The 12527-nt window shown below is 40.5% G+C and overlaps 1 pseudogene; it reads right to left on the reverse strand.

The window, feature by feature from the left end:
• Nucleotides 1-6217: 6217 nt before the first annotated feature.
• LOC129494009 (U6 spliceosomal RNA) lies at nt 6218-6332 on the reverse strand (annotated as a pseudogene).
• Nucleotides 6333-12527: the final 6195 nt, after the last annotated feature.

A 12527-nucleotide genomic window follows, 5' to 3' on the forward strand; every position in this document is an offset into this window, starting at 1 on the left:
AGTCCCGCGTCAGGCTCCCGGCATGGAGCCTGTTTCTCTCTCTGCCTGTGTCTCTGCCTCTCTCTCTGTCTATCATAAATAAATAAAAATAAATCTTAAAAAAATAACAAGCTGTCTTTTCACAGGGTTTACCATAATTTTTTATTGATGGTGGTTGTTTGGGGGAACTTATGATAATCTTGCCTGGGCTTTTCCAGAGAAGAAATAGGATTTCTGCACAGTCAACTTTAGGAACTCGAGTTGGCTTTGATGTGCAACACAAAATACTCAGGAAGATACGTGACCTAAACTCCCTAGAAAATTATATCAAGCCAGAGGCAGGTTTTTCCTTTTAAGTTTCCTAACACAAGGGGCCGTGTCATCATATAAATGGCCAGGATCACATTTCACTTTCAAAGAGTCCTTTTGTGATTCTGCTTCACACTGTGACTGGATATTTGTGCCTTAGGAATTTATTTTGATGTTTTTGGCATGAGGAAGCATTCTGGTTCACCACCCTGGAAAGTCTCTGAACCCTCTCCTTTTCTTTTGTTTGTGGAGGCTTTATCACATAGGCACAATTGATTAAGTCCTTGGCCATTGGTGATTGATTCAACCTCCTGCCCCTATCCCAGCCTGGAAATCTGGGGGCAGCACTGAAAGTTCCAACCCTCTATTCATGGTTGGTTCCCCTGGTAGCCAGCTCCACCCATCTTCAGGGGATTTTCAAAAGTCATATTATTAACATAAACTCAGTTGTTGAATGGAGCTTGTTGTGAATGAGACACCCCTTTCACCTTTATGGCTCTGAGGTCACTTAAGAAACAGATGACAAAGAGATCAAATAGAAAGAACAAAAGATGCTTCCCGTTGTTCTTATCAATTAGGAAATTCCAAGGGTTTGGCGAGCTGTAAGCAAGAAACTGTGGCTGGAGGACCAAAATATATATTTATTACCAATCGCAATATCAATAATACCTTTAATTACTTCGCTTCCCTCCAAAACTAATTCATGCCTTAATTAAAAAAGTCATAATGAAAATATTTAAAATATCACTTAGCAAAATAATGGCATATAATTAAAGTTGTACTTAAACATAAATTTCTACACTTAAGTACATTTATTGAAACATCATGAAACACAGAAAACAAGGAAGAATCCTCAAGGAGATAAAAATGAAATGGGGGGGGTGGGGCAAGATGGTGGAAGAGTAGGGTCCCCAAGTCACCTGTCCCCACCAACTTACCTAGACAACTTTCAAGTCATCCTGAAAAACTATGAATTCGGCCTGAGATTTAAAGAGAGAACACTGGAGCGCTACAGAAAGAAGAGTTTGCGCTTCTAAAAGTACAACTTGTTTTTACCCACTCTACACTGAGCAAAATGACTAGAAAGAAAAACCACAAAAGAAAGAATCAGAAACCGTACTCTCTCCCACAGAGTTACAGAATTTGGATTACAATTCGATGTCAGAAAGCCAATTCAGAAGCACAATTATAAAGCTACTGGTGGCTCTGGAAAAAAGCATGAGATTCAAGAGACTTCATGACTGCAGAATTTAGATCTAATCAGGCCAAAATTAAAAATCAATTAAATGAGACGCAATCCAAACTGGAGATCCTAACGACGAGGGTTAATGAGGTAGAAGAAAGAGTGAGTGACATAGAAGACAAGTTGATGGCAAGGAAGGAAGCTGAGGAAAAAAGAGAAAAACAAAAGACCATGAGGAATGGTTAAGGGAAATAAATGACAGCCTCAGAAGGAAAATCTACGTTTTTTTTTAATTTTTTTAAAAATTTATTTATTTATGATAGTCAGAGAGAGAGAGAGAGAGAGAGAGAGAGGCAGAGACATAGGCAGAGGGAGAAGCAGGCTCCATGCACCGGGAGCCCGATATGGGATTCGATCCCGGGTCTCCAGGATCGCGCCCTGGGCCAAAGGCAGGCGCCAAACCGCTGCGCCACCCAGGGATCCTGGAAAAATCTACATTTAATTGGGTTTCCAGAGGTAGCTGAAAGGGACAAAGGACCAGAAAGTGTATTTGAACAAATCATAGCTGAGAACTTCCCTAACTTGGAGAGGGAAACTGGCATTCAGATCCAGGAGATAAGGAGATTCCCCCCTTAAAATCAATAAAAAGCGTTCAACACCTTGACATTTAATAGTGAAACTTGCAAATTCCAAAGATAAAGAGAAAATCCTTAAAGCAGCAAGAGACCAGAAATCCCTAACTTATATGGGGAGACGTATTAGATTCACAGCATACCTCTCCACAGAGACCTGGCAGGCCAGAAAGGGCTGGCAGGATATATTCAGGGTCCTAAATGAGAAGAACATACATCCAAGAATACTCTATCCAGCAAGGCTCTCATTCAGAATAGGAGAGATAAAGAACTTCCAAGATAGGCAGAAACTGAAAGAATATGTGACCACCAAACCAACTCTGCAAGAAATATTAAGGGGGACTCTGCAAAAGAAAGAGGAAGTCCAAAGAAACAATCCACCAAAACAGGGACTGAATAGGTATTACGTTGACACTAAATTCATATCTTTCAATAGTAGCTCTGAATGTGAATGGGCTTAATGACCCCATCAAAAGGTGCAGGGTGTCAGACTGGATAAAAAAGCAGGACCCATCTATTTTCTGTCTACAAGAGACTCATTTTAGACCTAAGGACACCTACTGCCTGAAAATAAAAGGTTGGAGAACCATTTACCATTCAAATGGTCCTCAAAAGAAAGCAGGGGTAGCCATCCTCATATCAGATAAGTTAAAGTTTATCCCAAAGACTGTAGTAAGAGCTGAAGAGGAACACTATACCATACTTCAAGGATCTATCCAACAAGAGGACCCAACAATCATCAATATTTATGCCCCTAATGTGGGAGCTGCCAATTATATCAATCAATTAATAACCAAAGTTAGGACATACTTAGATAATAATACACTTATACTGGGAGACTTCAACATGATGCTTTCTGTAAATGACAGATCTTCTAAGCACAACATCTTCAAAGAAACAAGAGCTTTAAATGATACACTGGACCAGATGGACTTCACAGATATTTACAGAACTTTACATCCAAACGCAGCTGAATACACATTCTTCTCAAGTGCACATGGAACTTTCTCTAGAATAGACCACATACTGGGTCACAAATCAGGTCTTAAATGACACCAAAAGATTGGGATTGCCCCCTGCATATGTTCAGACCATAATGCTTTGAAACTAGAACTAAATCACAAGAAGAAATTTGGAAGAAATTCAAACACATGGAGGTTAAAGACCATCCTGCTAAAAGATGAAAGGGTCAACCAGGAAATTAGAGAAGAATTAAAAGATTCATGGAAAGTAATGAGAATGAAGATATAACCATTCAAAATCTTTGGGGTACAAAAAAAATCTTTGGGATACAGCAAAAGCAGTTCTGAGAGGGAAATACATCACAATATAAGCATCCCTCAAAAAACTGGAAAAAACTCAAATACAAAAACTAACCTTGCACCTAAAGGAACTGGAGAAAGAACAGCAAATAAAACCACTCAGCAGAAGAAGAGAGTTAATAAAGATTCGAGCAGAACTCAACGAAATCGAGACCAGAAGAACTGTGGAACAGATCAACAAAACCAGGAGTTGATTCTTTGAAAGAATTAATAAGATAGATAAACCATTAGCCAGCCTTATTAAAAACAAAATAAAAAAGACTCAAATTTATAAAATCATGAATGAAAAACAAGAGATCACCACCAATACCAAGGAAATACAAACGATTTTAAAAACATATTACGAGCAGCTATACACCAATAAATTAGGCAACCTAGAAGAAATGGACGCATTTCTGGAAAACCACAAACTACCAAAACTGGAACAGGAAGAAATAGGAAACCTGAACAGGCCTATAACCAGGGAGGAAATTGAAGCAGTCATCAAAAACCTCCCAAGACACAAAAATCCAGGGCCAGATGGCTTCCCAGGGTAATTCCTTCAAACGTTTAAAGAAGAAACAATACCTATTCTACTAAAGCTGTTCTGAAAGATAGAAAGAGATGGAGTACTTCCAAACTCGTTCTATGAGGCCAGCATCACCTTAATTACAAAACCAGACAGGGGATCCCTGGGTGGCGCAGTAGTTTGGCGCCTGCCTTTGGCCCAGGGCGCGATCCTGGAGACCCGGGATCGAGTCCCACGTCGGGCTCCCGGTGCATGGAGCCTGCTTCTCCCTCTGCCTGTGACTCTGCGCCTCTCTCTCTCTCTCTCTGACTATTATAAATAAATAAAAATTAAAATATTAAAAAAAAAAAAAAACAAAACCAGACAAAGACCCCACCAAAAAGGAGAATCATAGACCAATATCCCTGATGAACATGGATGCAAAAATTCTCAACAAGATATTAGCCAATAGGATCCAAAGTACATTAAGAAGATTATTTTAATTTTTTTTAATTTTTATTTATTTATGATAGTTACAGAGAGAGAGAGAGGCAGAGACACAGGCAGAGGGAGAAGCAGGCTCCATGCACCGGAAGCCCGATGTGGGACTCGATCCCGGGTCTCCAGGATCGCGCCCTGGGCCAAAGGCAGGCGCCAAACCGCTGTACCACCCAGGGATCCCCCATTAAGAAGATTATTCACCATGACCAAGTGAAGTGGGATTTATCCCCGGGATGCAAGGCTGGTTCAACACTGGTAAAGCAATCAATGTGATAGATTATATCAACAAGAGAAAAAACAAGAACCATATGATCTTCTCAATAGATGGGGAGAAAGCATTTGACAAAATACAGCATCCATTCCTGGTCAAAACTCTTCAGAGTGTAGGGATAGAGGGAACATTCCTCAGCATCTTAAAAGCCTTATATGAAAAGTCCACAGCAAATATCACTCTCAATGGGGGAAACACTGGGAACCTTTCCCCTAAGATCAGGAACACGACAGGGATGTCCACTCTCACCACTGCTCTTCAACACAGTACTAGAAGTCCTAGCCTCAGCAATCAGGCAACAAAAAGAAATAAAAGGCATTCAAATTGGCAAAGAAGAAGTCAAACTCTCCCTCTTCGCAGATGACATGATACTGTACATAGAAAACCCAAAAGATTCCACCCCAAGATTGCTAGAACTCATACAGCAATATGGCAGTGTGGCAGAATACAAAAATCAATGCCCAGAAATCAGTGGCATTTCTATACACTAACAATGAGACTGAAGAAAGAGAAATTAAGGAGTCAATTCCATTTACAATTGCACCCAAAAGCATAAGATACCTAGGAATAAACCTAACCAAAGAGGTAAAGGATCTATACCCTAAAAACTATAGAACACTTCTGAAAGAAACTGAGGAAGACACAAAGAGATGGAAAAATATTCCATGCTCATGGATTGGCAGAATTAATATTGTGAAAATGTCAATGCTACCCAGGGCAATTTACACATTTAATGCAATCCCTATCAAAATACCATGGAGTTTCTTCAGAGAGTTGGAACAAATCATCTTAAGATTTGTGTGGAATCAGAAAAGACCCCAAATAGCCAGGAGAATATTAAAAAGAAAACCATAGCTGGGGGCATCACAATGCCAGATTTCAGGTTGTACTACAAAGCTGTGATCATCAAGACAGTGTGGTACTGGCACAAAAACAGACACATAGATCAATGGAACAGAATAGAGAATCCAGAAGTGGACCCTCAACTCTATGGTCAACTAATATTCAATAAAGCAGGAAAGACTATCCATTGGAAAAACGACAGTCTCTTCAATAAATGGTGCTGGGAAAATTGGACATCCACATGCATAAGAATGAAACTAGACCACTCTCTTACACCATACACAAAGATAAACTCAAAATGGATGAAAGATCTAAATGTGAGACAAGATTCCATCAAAATCCTAGAGGAGAACACAGGCAACACCCTTTTTGAACTTGGCCACAGCAACTTCTTGCAAGATACATCCATGAAGGCAAGAGAAACAAAGGCAAAAATGAACTATTGGGACTTCATCAAGATAAGAAGCTTCTGCACAGCAAAAGAAACTGTCAACAAAACTAAAAGACAACCTACAGAATGGGAGAAGATATTTGCAAATGACCTATCAGATAAAGGGCTAGTATCCAAGATCTATAAAGAACTTGTTAAACTCAACACCAAAGAAACAAACAATCCAATCATGAAATGGGCAAATGACATGAACAGAAATTTCACAGAGGACGACATAGACATAGCCAACAAGCACATGAGAAAATGCTCCGCATCACTTGCCATCAGGGAAATACAAATCATCCTTGCGCAGGGGCCATGCTAATCTTCTCTGTATTGTTCCAATTTTAGTATATGTGCTGCCGAAGCGAGCACGGGAAATACAAATCAAAACTACAATGAGATCCCACCTCACACCAGTGAGAATGGGGAAAATTAACAAGACAGGAAACAACAAATGTTGGAGAGGATGTGGAGAAAGGGGAACCCTCTTGCACTGTTGGTGGGAATGTGAACTGGTGCAGCCACTCTGGAAAACTGTGTGGAAGTTCCTGAAAGAGTTAAAAATAAAATTGCCCTATGACCCAGCAATTGCACTACTGAGGATTTACCCCAAAGGTACAAATACAGTGAAATGGCAGGACACCTGCACCCCAATGTTTATAGCAGCAATGTCTGCAATAGCCAAGCTGTGGAAGGAGCCTCAGTGTCCATCGAAAGATGAATGGATAAAGAAGATGTGGTTTATGTATACAATGGAATATTACTCAGCCATTAGAAAGGACGAATACCCACCATTTGCTTCAACGTGGATGGAACTGGAGGGTATTATGCTGAGTGAAGTAAGTCAATCGGAGAAGGACAAACATTATATGGCCTCATTCATTTGGGGAATATAAGAAATAGTGAAAGGGAATAAAGGGGAAAGGAGAGAAAATGAGTGGGAAATATCAGAAAGGGTGACAGCACATGAGAGACTCCTAACTCTGGGAAACGAACAAGGGGTGGTGGCAAGGGAGGTGGGTAGAGGGATGGGGTGAGTGGGTGATAGCCATGGGGGGGAGATACTTGACGGGATGAGCACTGGGTGAAATGCTATATGCTGGCAAATTGAACTCCAATAAAAATTTTTTTAAATAAATAAAAATTTAAAAAATGAAATGGTATATTAATTCTAATCATGGGTGAGAGGAAAGAAATAATAAAAATAAGGTAAGAAATTAATGAAGTAATGAGAGAGAAGTAATGAAAATAAGAACAATAAAATAAGAATTTTATTTATCAATAAAGTGATAAAAATATAAAACCAGCCCCAAAGCTGATTCTTTGAAAAACATTAATGAAATAGGTAAATTTCTGAGAACATTAACCCAGAAAGAAAGATAAAAAACTAACAACAAATAATATTAGGAATGAAAAGGGAGCCATAACTATAGAATCATTAATAATTAAAACATGTGAAGAGAACACTGTCTATATACATTTGAAAAACTTCCATGAAATGGGAAGAAGTAGAGTATGTGAACTATGAAAGTTGAATTCAGAAAAAAATAGAAAATCTTAATATTCCAAAAACCATTAAAGAAAGTTAATCAATAGGAGAACCTCTCCTATTGGTTGGTGGTTGAGATGCCTTTGGCTCAGGTCTGGTCCCGGGATCAAATCCCACATCAGTCTCCCCATAGGGAGCCTGCTTCTCCCTCTGCCTAGGTCTCTGCCTCTCTCTCTGTGTGTTTCTCATGAATAAATAAATAAAGTGTTAAAAAAAAATCGAATCAGTAGTTAGAAGTTTCTCCCCAGCTGTCCCAACGCCCCACGTTGTCAACCAACTTCATATATATTTCCGGTTCAGATGATTTTAAAGGCAAATTATTACCAAACCTTGGCTGAAAAACAACAAAATATCCGGTGGTTTAAAGATGTTATTGCCCTGTCTTTTGGTCTCCACATTTTCTCATGAGAAGTCAGCAGAATTCCTATGAAAATTCTTTTGTGTGTAATATCTCATTTTCCTCTGGCGGATCTCAAGATTTTCTTGGCTTATAGCAATTTATTTTTGGTGACAGCAGTGTGACTATCATGTGCCTATATATGATTTTCTTCATACTTATTCTATTTGAGTTGTCTGTTTTTTCTTGCTTATGTTTTGTTCTACTCCTTAGGGTTTAATTTCTGTTGCTCTCTCCTTTGTTTCTGACATAGATTGGAAGTGTCAGGAGTTGGGGTGAGGGATCCCTGGTGGCTCAGCGGTTTGGCGCCTGCCTTCAGCCTAGGGTGTGATCCTGGAGTCCCGGGATCGAGTCCTGTGTTGGGCTCCTTGCCTGGAGCCTGCTTCTCCCTCTGCCCATGTCTCTGCCTCTCTCTCTGTGTGTCTTTCATGAATAAATGAATAAAATCTTAAAAAAACAAAAAAGGAGTTGGGGTGAATGGGTAGGAGACAATAAGCAAGATCCCTTCTCCTCCTCTTTTTATTCCTCAATATCTATCAGTTCCAATTCTTGTGCCTATGAGGGTTTTGTCTACTTCATAAACAAAAGCCAAGTTTGGGTTAATGTGCCTTCTCCTGGCATACACCACAGCCTGCCTTGTCACAGAGGAAATGCATGTGCTCAACCCATGTGTCCAAAGTTGCACTACAACTTTGATGGATTCCTCAGCTGAGCCAAAAATATTCTAGTTGCCAGTGGAAAACACTTCAGATCCATACCATTGCATGTTCTAAAGCATCAAAGAACTTTTGGGTGGGCCCTAGTCAAGGAGGAATAGCTCCCAGACAGGTCAATGACTGATAAAACTTAGTGGTCCTTGGGGGGAGTCGAGATTCCATGACTCTGCCAAGTTGTCCATTTGGTGATCTATAAAAGACCATTCAAGGGCCTGAATGTGGCCTGTGGGAACCTCTAATGACTGGGTCCTCACCCTACAGTGCCACTTGAAGGTCAAAAACCCTGGCAGGTGACAGGAGTTGGGAGTCCAAAGGATTACTACCTTAATTTTAGACCCATAAATCACCCTATAATTTGAAACAGTAATTGGCAGTTCTGGATTGGTAGATGGCAGCACATCTAGCCAGATGTTTTAATTGTCTTAGGCTCATGCAGATACTTCCTGTTTAGAACCTTTAAAATGTCCACTGGCTACTATTTGGAATAGTAGGGTTCCCAGGCTCAACAAATGTCATCAGAGGGGATGCCTGGGTGGCTCAGTGGTTTAGAGCCTGCCTTTGGCCCAGGGCATGATCCTGGAGTCCTGGGATAGAGCCCCACATTGGGCTCCCTGCATGGAGCCTGCTTCTCCCTCTGCCTGTGTCTCTGCCTTTCTCTCTCTCTCTCTGTGTCTCTCATTAGTAAATAAATAAATAATCTTAAAAAAATGTCATCAAAGGTTTGCCATTCCTTGTGTAGGGTTTTACCAGGGAATGCAATGTGATGACTAGTTAGCAGAACTCAGTGTCCCTTATTCCCTAACTGGTTTCCACTGCCTTTCTTAAGTTCACTCACAATATAAAGTTTCCTTTTGTAGAAGGAAATCCTGCCGCGTGTGAGCCTGGAGGACACTATGCTAAATGAAATAAGCCAGACACAGAAAGACAAATGCTGCATTATCTCACTTACATATGGAATCTAAGAAAGAACTCAAGGAGATAGATAGTGGCATTGGTGGTTACTAGGGGCGAGAGGTGAGAGAAACAGGAATATGCTGCTCAAGGGTACAAACTTTCACTTATACAGGATGCAGAATTTCCTGAGATCTAATGGACAACATGATGACTATAGTTAATAATAATATGCTGTGTGCTTGAGATTTGCTAAGAGAATAGATAGAAGTGTTCTCACCACACACACGTGTGCCCATGCACATGGTAACCATGGGAGGTGATGAATGTGCTAGTTTGATTGTAGGGATCATGTCACAATTTATGAATACATCAAAACATCACATTGCACTCCTTAAATATACACAATTTTTGCTTGTCAATTATACTTTAAATAAAGCTGGAAAAAAAGGAAGTTTATTTTTGTGACAATTGCTTGTTATTTCAAGAAAGCTATGTTAGTAACTAAGTTAGTTGGGAAAGCTGTCGTACCAAGAAGACAAAGAAAGCCATCAGCAGGACTGCCTTTTCGCTGTGCAGAGCAGGGGCATGTCTGGGACATGATGGGATGGAGGTGAACCTTCCCTGCCTTCTCTGGGGACTTCCTGCCTAGGCTCCTAGCCTCCAGTACAACTACATAATCTGGGTCATGCCTCCCTTTGGTAATCTTTCCCTTCAAGGGTGGGTGGGGGTGGGGCAGATTGGGAAAAAGTCTCAGCTGCTGCTTTAAGCACACCACACATTTAATGGGCATCTCCAGCTGGTGTCCTGAAAGATTGAAATCCTACACCTTTTTCTTCTTATTATTGAATTGATTTTGGCATCTACTTCTGGGGTTACTCTAGTTTTTTTTTTTTTTTTTTTTTTATAAATTAATTTTTATTGGTGTTCAATTTACCAACATACAGAATAACACCCAGTGCTCATCCCGTCAAGTGTACCCCCCAGTGCCCGTCACCCATTCACCCCCACCCCCCACCCTCCTCCCCCTCCACCACCCCTAGTTCATTTCCCAGAGTTAGAAGTCTTTATGTTCTGTCTCCCTTTCTGATATTTCTCACACATTTCTTCTCCCTTCCCTTATATTCCCTTTCGCTATTATTCATATTCCCCAAATGAATGAGAACATACACCGTTTGTCCTTCTCCGGTTACTGTGGCCAAGTTCAAAAAGGGTGTTGCCTGAGTTCTCCTCTGGGATTTTGATGGAATCTTGTCTCACATTTAGATCTTTCATCTATTTTGAGTTTATCTTTGTGTATGGTGCAAGAGAGTGGTCCAGTTTCATTCTTCTGCATGTGGATGTCCAATTTTCCCAGCACCATTTATTGAAGAGACTGTCTTTCTTCTAGTGGATCGTCTTTCCTCCTTTATCGCATATTAGTTGAGCATAAAGTTCAGGGTCCACTTCTGGGTTCTCTGTTCTGTTCCATTGATCTATATGTCTGTTTTTGTGCCAGTACCACACTGCCTTGATGAACACAGCTTTGTAGTACAACCTGAAATCTGGCATTGCGATGCCCCCAGATATGGTTTTCTTTTTTTAAAATTCCCCTGGCTGTTTGGGGTCTTTTCTGATTCCACACAAATCTTAAAATAATTTGTTCTAAGTCTCTGAAGAAAGTCCATGGTATTTTGATAGGGATTGCATTATACGTGTAAATTGCCCTGGGTAACATTGACATTTTCACAATATTAATTCTGCCAATCCATGAGCATGGAATATTTTTCCATCTCTTTGTGTCTTCCTCAATTTCTTTCAGAAGTGTTCTGTAGTTTTTAGGGTATATTTTGAGAACCATTTGAATGGTAAATGGTTCTCCAACCTTTTATTTTCAGGTTGTAGGTGTCCTTCTGTCTAAAATGAGTCTCTTGTAGACAGCAAATAGATGGGTCCTGTTTTTTTATCCAGTCTGAAACTCTGCGCCTTTTGATGGGGTCATTAAGCCCATTCACGTTCAGAGTTACTTGAACTTCTTCTTAAAGGGGAGTTTTAAGAGTCCCCCTTAAAATTTCTTGCAGAGCTGGTTTGGAGGTCACATATTCTTTCAGTTCCTGCCTGTCTTGGAAGCTCTTTATCTCTCCTTCCATTTTGAATGAGAGCCTTGCTGGATAAAGTATTCTTGGTTGCATGTTCTTCTCATTTAGGACCCTGAATATATCCTGCCAGCCCTTTCTGGCCTGCCACGTCTCTGTGGAGAGGTCTGCTGTTACCCTAATATTCCTCCCCATGAAAGTCAGGGACTTCTTGTCTCTTGCTGCTTTAAGGATCTTCTCTTTATCTTTGGAATTTGCAAGCTTCACTATTAGATGTCGAGGTGTTGAACGGTTTTTATTGATTTTAGGGGGGGATCTCTCTATTTCCTGGATCTGAATGCCTGTTTCCCTTCCCAGATTGGGAAAGTTTTCAGCTAGGATTTGTTCAAATACATATTCTGGCCCTCTGTCCCTTTCGGCGCCCTCGGGAACCCCAATTAAACGTAGGTTTTTCTGCCTCAGGCTGTCGTTTATTTGCCTTAATCTGTCTTCATGGTCCTTCAATTGTTTATCTCTTTTTTCCTCAGTTTCCCTCTTTGCCATTAACTTGTCTTCTATGTCACTCACTCGTTCTTCCACCTCGTTAACCCTCGTCGTTAGGACTTCTAGTTTGGATTGCATCTCATTCAATTGATTTTTAATTTCTGCCTGATTGGATCTAAATTCTGCAGTCATGAAGTCTCGTGAGGCCTTAATGCTTTTTTCTAGAGCCACCAGTAGCTGTAGAATAGTGCTTCTGAATTGGCTTTCTGACATTGAAGTGTAATCCAGATTTTGTAACTCTGTGGGAGAGAGGGCTGTTTCTGATTCTTTCTTTTGAGTTGAGGTTTTCCTTCTAGTCATTTTGCTCAGTGCAGAGTGGCCAGAAACAAGTTGTATTGGAACACGGGGGAGTATCACTGGCCCCTCTAGCTGGTCTTCTGGGGGAGGGGCCTGTTG

The sequence above is a fragment of the Nyctereutes procyonoides genome, unplaced genomic scaffold, assembly GCF_905146905.1.
Source record: "Nyctereutes procyonoides isolate TBG_1078 unplaced genomic scaffold, NYPRO_anot_genome, whole genome shotgun sequence".
Classification (NCBI taxonomy): domain Eukaryota; kingdom Metazoa; phylum Chordata; class Mammalia; order Carnivora; family Canidae; genus Nyctereutes; species Nyctereutes procyonoides.